This window comes from Chrysochloris asiatica, unplaced genomic scaffold, assembly GCF_000296735.1.
Source record: "Chrysochloris asiatica unplaced genomic scaffold, ChrAsi1.0 scaffold00129, whole genome shotgun sequence".
In the NCBI taxonomy this organism is placed as follows: Eukaryota; Metazoa; Chordata; class Mammalia; order Afrosoricida; family Chrysochloridae; genus Chrysochloris; species Chrysochloris asiatica.
Genome location: NW_006408647.1, coordinates 741,858 through 751,343, shown reverse-complemented (window position 1 = coordinate 751,343; position 9,486 = coordinate 741,858).

Here is a 9,486-nt window from a genome sequence, read left to right as displayed (position 1 = left end):
CTGATGCCACGTTTTTCTTCATAGAACCCAGCTTCTCATATTATTTGCTCAGCATACAGATTGAATAAGTATGGTGAAAGAATACAACCTTGTTGCACAGCTTTCTTAATTTTAAGACATTCAGTGTTCCCACATTCTGTTCAAACAACTGCTTCTTGGTCCAGGTATAGATTCTTCACGAGCACAGTTAATGTTCCAGAATACTCAAACTTTGCAATGTTGTTCATAGCTTGTCATGATCCACACAACTGAAAGTCTTTGTGTAGTCAATAAAACACAGTCAAACATCTTTCTGATATTTTCTGCTTTTAGCCAAGATCCATCAGACATCAGCAATAATATCCCTCATTCCACAGCCTCTTCTGAATCGTGCTTGATCCTCTGGAAGTTCTCTGACAATGTATGATTGTAGCCATTTCTGTATTACCATGTGCAAAACTTTACTCTTATGGGATGTAAAACAGATTGTCCAATGATTTCCGTATTCTGTTGTGTTACCTTTCTTTGGAATGGGCACAAATATGGATCTCTTCCAATCAGTCTGCCAGATTGTTGTCTCCTAAATTTCTTGGAAGAGATGAGTGAGTGCCCCTGTGCTGCCTCATTTTCTTGAAATATTTCTATTTTTATTCCATCAATTCCTGGTGCCTTTTTCTTTGCCAATTCCTTCAATGCACTGTGGACTTCTTCCTTCAGTATCATTGGGTCTTTATCATATGCTACCTCTTGAAATGGTTGAACATTAACCATTCCCTTTTGGTACAGTGACTCTGTGTTTTCCTTCCATCTTCTCTTGATGCTTTCCAAATCATTCAAAAAATTTCCCAGAAAATCTTTCAATAACGAAAGTCGAGGCTTGAATTTTTTCTTCAGTTCTCCCAGCTTGAGAAAAATGCTGAGCATGTTCTTCCTTTTTGGTTTTCTGATTCCAGATCTTTGCACTTTTTATTGTAATATTTGGCTTTATCTTCTCAAGCTGATCTTTTGAATTTTCTGTTCAGTTCTTGGACCTCCTCATTTATTTCATTTGCTTTAGCATCTCTACGATGGAGAGCAAGTTTCAATGTCTCTTCTGACATCCATTTTGACCTTTTCCTTCTTTCTTGTCTTCTCAATGACTTTTTGCTTTTTTCATGTATGATGTTCTTGATGTCATCCCACAACTCTTCTGGTCTTCAGTCTTTAGTGTTTAATGAATCAAATCTGTTCTTCAGATGATCTCTAAATCCAGGTGGGATATATTCAAAATCATATTTTGGCTCTCCTAGACTTGTTTTCATTTTCTTCAGCTTCAGTTTGAATTTGGATATCATCAGTGAAAACAAGGCCAGGGGCAGACTGTGGAACAGACCATCAATTTCAGGTTGCATAGTTATGGTGAAAGAATAAAATCCTGTCACACATATTTCTTGATTTTAAACCATTCAGTGTTTCTATGTTGTGTTAGAACAACTGCCTCTTGGTCCATGTACACATCCCTCATAAGTATGTGGCTACTAACCCAAGGACTGATAGTTTGAACCTAACAAGTGACTATAAAGGACAAAGTCATGCCCCAAAATCTGCTTTTGTAAATGTTACAATTAGGAAACCTAATGGGACTAATCTACTGTGTCACATGGGATCACTATGAACTGAAAATAACTTGACAACCAACACTTAAAAGCAGCATACATACAGCTGATCAAATTTACTCAACTTCACATTCAGTTGACAAGTTTAGACCATAGACTGGTCATTAATCAGGACTGTAACATCTAATGTAAAATCTACCTGATTTATGTAATCAGGTGTTAATAGATTCACTCTGAATTATTTACATATAAAATCATGTCCTCTGCTTTCTCATCAATCTAAATCCTTAAGCATTTGTGGCTGCTGGCTGTTGGATGTTCTGACAGAAGAAACTTAGGAAAAATTCCCTCTGTTAACCAAAGCTGGAAGTCATAAAGGCATGGAAAGCTGAGGCCTAGTCTGTAAAAAAGAGGATCAACACAGGATTGTGAAACACAGACATACTTATTACTTTCAGGATTTCATGCCATTTGAAAATCCAATAGCACCTTCTGATTGAAGCACATATTCAATATGTGCTTGTACACAATCTAAAGAGAAACCCATTCAATTAGGGTTTCTGAATCCTCAAACACTACTGCTGCCTGTCTAGCAGCATTTAGCAGTTTCTCAGGCTGGAAATTTAGAAAAACCTGTCTGTATTAGGTGGATTAAAGTAATCTTCTACAAAAGAAGCACAAGGGGATGCTATGAGCTCATATACACTGTTTATCTATTTGGTCTTACTAGCGTATTGGTTATGAGTTGGGCTTCTAGCTTTAAGGTCAGCAGTTTGAAATTGCCAGCTGTTCTGTGAGAGAAAGATGAGGTTTTCTGCTCTCATAAAGATTTACAGCCTCAGAAACCCTATACAGAAACCCACCACCACCACCACCACCATGTAACACTAAAGAGTATGGCGCCATAAGAAAACCACTCGACCTCAAGGGTGGTTTGAACCATAAAGTCAGTGGTTGAAACTCACCAGCAGCATCTTGGAAACCCTATACAGGGTCACTATGAGTCAGAACCAACTTGATGGCATGTAACAACAACAAAGAGTTCTGGGATGATGAAAACAGTTGACACATTCAGTTGATAATCAGAAGGTTAAAAGTTCAGGTCCACCTCAAGGAGTATTGAAAAAAAGGCCTGAAAATCTACTTCTGAAAAACAGTCATTGAAAACCTTATGGAGAGTAAGCCCCAGTTCTAGTCTGACCCATTGGCTGCTAGTTATACAACACTTGTTGCTATTGTTGTTAGGTGTTTTCAAGTCGATACTGACTCATAGTTACCTTATGCACAACAGAATGAAACAGTGCATGATGTTGCATCAGCCTCACAATTATTGCTACGTTTAAGCCCAATGCTGCTGCCATAGTGCCAAACCATCTCATTAGGGGTCTTACTCTTTCTCACTGACCCTCAATTTTGCAAACATGTCCGTATCCAGGGACTGGTCCCTCTTGATAATATGCCCAAAGTCCTGACTTCTAAGGAGCATTGTGGCTGTGCTTATTACAAAACAGATTGATCCATTCTTTTGGCAGTGCATGGTACTTTTAATATTCTCTTCAAACAGCATAACTCAAATGTATCAATTATTCTACAGTCTTCTTTATTCATTGTCCAATTTTCACATGCATATGAAGTTATTGAAAATAACATGGCTTGGGTCAGTTGCACCTGACGTCGTTAGTTTTGAACACTTTAAAGAGATCTTGTGCAGATTTGCCTGAGGTAATAAGCCATGTGATTTCTTGACTGCGGCTTCCAGGAGTGTTGATGGTTGATCTGAGCATAAAATCTTTGATAAATTCAGTGTAACTCTTACATACATAGTGAATGGATTAAAGAATAATTTCCTTTGTTAAGTGCAACATCTATTATTCATTTTAAGAAAAGTTGCTTCTCAAGAAATTGTTGTATCTTACAACCTTTAATGAAATTGTTTTATCTATTTGTCATAGCAAACATAAATTTCAGAGCATTTCCCAGGATACATAATGTCAAATTCCTACCTGCCTTTCAGTTTGTTGTATTCTGGTGGCTGTTTTGTTGCTATGATGATGTAAATGATTCAAGTAGTATTTCATATACCAGGAGGGTCTTCAATGTGGGTAGGATTCAGCAGAGCTTCCAGAATTTGACAGATTAGAGAGAAAGACTTAGTGAGCTTCTAATATTAGCCAATGAAAATTTTCGGAATTACACAGAATCACATTCTACTGGTAGATGAATCCCTAGGTTGATAGTCACCACACAAGAGCTGCAGAAATGGACTAAATCAAATCAGTGATCTTAAAGATTGTGCAGGAGAGAGCAATATTTTGTATTACTATAAGTAAGCTCTCCATGAGTCAGAGTCAGAATTAAGGAAACAAACAACATAATGACAAATGGGACAGGAATCCTAGTGTGGTGCTGTAAGATCAGCAACTGGATTGTGAACCACAAAGATGGCAGTTTAACCCCACCAGTTGATCTTTGGAAACACTACAGGGTTGCCATGTGTTGGAAATGATTTGATAGCATTTAAAAAAAAAAAACCCAACAAGCTCTCTATGAATTGGAATCAACTTTCTGGAAACTAACAACCTAATGCTAAATGGGGCACACTTGCTAGTGTGCACTTGTGATGATGTTATCTATTTATCTAGCATTCTCTCTTTTTTAAAGACTGCTATATTAGATACTTGATGAAAAATGTACAGATTTATCCTTTTAAAGCAACAGAGGTACCAAGAATTAACACTGAACTTAAGTGTATGCTATAAAGATAGTTGAATAAGTATGCTGAAAGAATACAAGCCTTTCACACACCTTTCTTAATTTTAAGCCATTCAGTGTTTCCATGTTCTGTTCAAACAACTGGTTCTTGGTCCATGTACAGATTCCTCATTAGCACAATTAATTGTTCAGGAATACTCATATTTTGCAATGTTATTCATAGCTTGTCATGATCTACACAATCAATAGCCTTTGCATAGTCAATAAAGCACAGGTAAACATACCAAGTTTGGCTTGAAACTCTGGAAGTTCTCTGTAAATGTATGCTTGCAGCTGGTCTGTATTACATTTAGTAAAACTTTACTCACATGGGATATCAAAGATACTGTCCAATGATTTCCGCATTCTGTTGCATCACCTCTCTTTGGAATGCACACAAATATGGATCTCTTCCAATCAGTATTCAACCTGAATGGTGAGCAAATAATCTGAGAAGCTGGGTTCTATTAAGAAAAACATGGCATCAGGATTGGAGGAAGACTCATTAACAACCTGCAATATGCAGATGATACAACCCTACTTGCTGAAAGTGAAGAGGACTTAAAATACTTACTGATGAAGATCAGAGAGCACAGTCTTCCGTATGGATTGCATCTCAATGTAAAGAAAACAAAAATCCTCATCACTGGACCAATAAACAACATTCTTATCAACAGAGAAAAGATTGAATTAGTCTAGGACTTCATTCTTCTTGGATCAGCTTGAGGACTAAGTTGCACCTGACCCAAGCCATGGTATTTTCAGTAACCTCATATGTATGTGAAAGCTGGACAGTGAACAAGGTAGACTATAGAAGAATTGATGCTTTTGAGTTATGGTGTTGGAGAAGAATATTGAAAGTGCCATGGACTGCCAAAGGAGCAAACAGATCTGTGTTGGAAGAAGTGCAACGAGAGTGCTCCTTGGAGGCCAAGATGGCCAGACTTCAGCTCTCATACTTCCGACATCTTTCAGGAGGAACCAGTCACTGGAAAGGAATATCATGTTTGGTAAGGTGCAAGGTCATAGAAAATGAGGAAGATCCTGGGCAAGATGGATTGTCAAAGTGACAACATCAATGGGCTCAAGTGTGTCAACAATTGTGAGGTTGGCCCAGGACCAGGTAGTGTTTTGTTCTGTTGTGCATATCATCACTGTGCCATTACTGACTCTATGGCACCTAACAGAAACAACATAAATATAGACTCTCATTCACTAGAGTCCTTTCTCTTCTTTAAATAAGATACACCATAAGATACAAAGAAGATGGGATTGTACTGTTTTGAGACAAAATGTTTAATATTTCCAGAACTTTAAAATATAAATGCCTTTTTGGTAATTGGTATGTTTATCTTAAAAAATGCTTAACTAGATTATCTCTAATCATCTTCCTGGGTCCCCAATTTTGTATTTTCTTGTGGAATTACTGGTATGTGTTTTTATGAACTTCTACAGTAAAATTATCTTGCTAAAATTGTGACCATCTTAAAAAGTAAGCTATTGCTCCAGAGATGTTGTATCAGGCTTTAAGTAAACTACCCAGGAACCAGAATTTATATTTTTGTGGTAAATTTGCCAGGAAGGCACTTTCACTGTTTATATTATGTCATGATCTTGTTTCTACTTATTCACGTCTTATTACAAAATGTAACGTAGAGTCATTTATATGTGTTCCTGGAATCAGTGGATATTATTGTGCAGGGTTAATACTCTAACCTCTCTGCCAGACTTTGGAAATCAATGTCCATTTCATACTAACTCACAGCCTCCCCTCCCAAAACACTGCTCAACAAATACCAATGTTGGAAGATATGACCCCTTTTAATTCCCTAATATAGGCCACAGTTCCCTTTGATTTATAGAAGACTGGTAGTCTATTTGTAAAATATGTATCTGCAAGATGCAGTTTATGAGAAACTTGGCTTTTGGGACACATTAATTCTAACTGCAGATGCAACTTTCATGTTTTATAATATAACCCTGACAGCTGTAATTTCAGATTAAAGATTTTTCATTCACATTCCCATCCTGATTGCTCTGCATGGTCCTTATATTACCTTATTGTCAATAGCAAGTGTTCACCCTATTGGGAGTCATTTAATAACCAGCTGCCATTTAAAGTGTGGACAGAACATTTGTCTCCGCCTGGCCGTCTCAAGTAGAGTTCCTCAGCATTCGATGCTGGGACTTCTTCAAGAAAAACAACAGCTGGCTTTCACTATTGTCCTGGATTTTCCCATTTTGCAGTGGCTAGTTCAAATAAACATGGACACTCTAGGTGCATTTTCTGAATGCATTTGTAAGTTTGTTATTTTAGTAATCAAATCATCTCCTCTGTCAGTTCTTTATCTCAATCTCGGATCCCACCCTGACCCCAATCCACTTTATGATGTAGACTTTTGTTATTTTCTGAGTTCCATAAGTGTGATTTCCTTATAAAAGTACCTATATAAGTTGCTAAGAATTGCTCACCATGAAAATTGTAAGTTTAGTGGATATCCTAAAAGATCTGCTTTCTGGGAGGCACACACACACATACATACACAACGGGATTTCATAAAGTTCATGAAAAAGTTTCACTGTCTTTCAATTCCATTCTTCCAGGAACATACAAACACGTCACACAAACACCCTCATTCTTGTGTTTCTGTGTATGTTTGTAAATGGTGAGAATGTAATTAAAAATAGTACTAATTATAATATATTCCAGAAGCAGAATTAAAATTCTAATTTGTCTCTAAGGTGATCAATATATATGGTTGTTCTATATGAAAACACATTCATGATAGGTAATGTTTTTAGTTAGTATCTACCTGTAAATTTCCTTAACTTGACAGCTGGGGATTAGCTTCCACAGCAGGCAGCAGTAAAAGAAAATAAAAAGGAAAAGTAAAGGAAGGCTTGGAAAAAATGGACTTTTTCATGGCTAATTAAACTAGAGAACAAATCAATCATTGGAAATAAATGATGAGTTTATTGTGCTTGTAATTTAACTGTACCCTGTAGTGTGTGCTATACCCTGAAATTATAATTCCCATCACCTTATAGGGTAATCGTTTGTCTTAAGCTTTACCTTTATCTATCATATTGATCTGAGATTCTCAGGCAAGGAATGGAAGGCTGGTTCGTCTAAGTAAGTGTGGGAAGTAAAAATATTTAGTGATGAAACACTGAAACTTTTGCATGGTAGACCAAGATTTGTTTCCCTTTTCTCATTTCAACTACTAACAATGACTCTCAGTCCTAACCCCACTGGCAAGTTTAATAATGGAAAAGAGGGCAGGTGTCATTTCTTGGAGACGCCATGTGAGGTGACTAAATATCCAATCTGAAATGCCACATTTGCTAACTCCTTTTCTAAATGTCTATAAAAATCAGATTTTGCAGTGTATCATCTACAGATTAGAGAAAGGGATGCAATGTTAAATTTATGCCACAATATTAAAATGTTAAACTAAGACTGGAATAGTTTGTTCTGACTATTTTCTCATATTTGTTTTATTGGATTTTTGATATGCTGCAATTGCAAACACGATTCTTGAGAGTTAGGTATATTTAATTTTTATTTTTACTAGTTTCACAAGTATATCAAGAGGGGTAATTTAGAATTCTGAATTGGCTCTTTATTTTTGCACTGGGAGAAAATGATGAAACATCATATTTTCAAAGTAAAAACAATGTGTTGAATTTATAAATATTTTTTTTTGTTGTTGTTGTTGTTGCTGTTAGGTGCCATTGAGTCGAATCTGACTCACATTGGCCCCATGTAACAGAGTCGAACTTTCCTATATGATTTTCTACAGTGTAATCCTTATGGGAATGGATCATCAAGGTTTTCTCCCACAGGGCCTTTGGGTGGTGGGTTTGAACCACCAACCTTTAATTAGCAACCAAGTGCTAAAACATTGCTACCAGAGTTCCTCAAATATTTCTATAGATATATATAGAAGCATAAAGATTTTTTTCAAAATGAGTTAATTGTACTATTTCAATAAAACTAGGTAAATATAAGAAATTAACTTACATAAATCTAATGAATGGCCATAAAGCCTGATATACAATTAACCTGCAATTCATAGAAGACATTTACTGAGCTTTTAAATTTACCTGCTTGTCAATTTAGAATAATTCGCAGACTTAACCTCTACCAAGAAATAGTATTTCCTCTTCTCTAAGGGTAATTTGTCAATTAGTCTCCAGGGTGAATGTCAGAATGAGTAAAACTAAAATGGTGTTCTATAATATTTTTGTGCAGTGTTTTGGACAAAATTGTTAGTTTTTAATAAAAATATCCCCATAGATAGTTATAACCATCAAATATATATATTTTTTGTGTGTGAGCCCAACTTACATGTATCAATATGCCTTCCGGCTAAAGTACTATGTTAGTTTATTTTTACCCCATATGTCAGTTTATCTGTCAGTTTGTTGTACTGTGTGGCTTGCATCTTTGCTGTTATGCTGTAAGCTGTATAACTGGTGTTTTAAATACCAGCAAGGCAATCAATGGTGGACACATTTCATCAGAGCTTCAAGAATGAGAACAGATTAGAAATAGGGAATAAGTGGTCCACTTTTGAGTGATTAGTTTGTGAAAACCTTATGAATAGCAGCTGAACATTGCCTGATACAGAGTTGGAAGATGAGACACTCAGGATGGAAAACTCTCAAAACCCAACTGAAGAAGAGCTGCCTCCTCAGAGTAGAGTCAATCTTAATGATGTGGGTAGAGCAAAGCTTTCAAAACCTCCATTTGCTGATGAGCCACATCTCAAAATAAAAAGAAATAGCCAAAAACATCAGTTAATAATCATAAGGTGGAAAGTATAAAGTATGGATTTAGGAAAATTAGAAATAATAAAAATTGGAATGGGACAATTAGTAAGTTGAAATGGACAGGTATTCGGCATTTTTAATCAGACAACCATATAGTTTACTAAGTTGGGAAAGAAAAATTCAAGAGGAATGGTGTCTCATTCATTGACAAAAAGAACATTTCAAGATCTATCTTGAAATGCAATGATGTCTCTATAGGATAATATCCACACATCGACAAGGAAGACCAGTTAATCCAATTATTAATCAAATTTATGAATCAACAAACAAAGCTAGTGATGAAAAAATGAAAGACCTCTATGAACTTCTGAAGTCTAAAATTGAT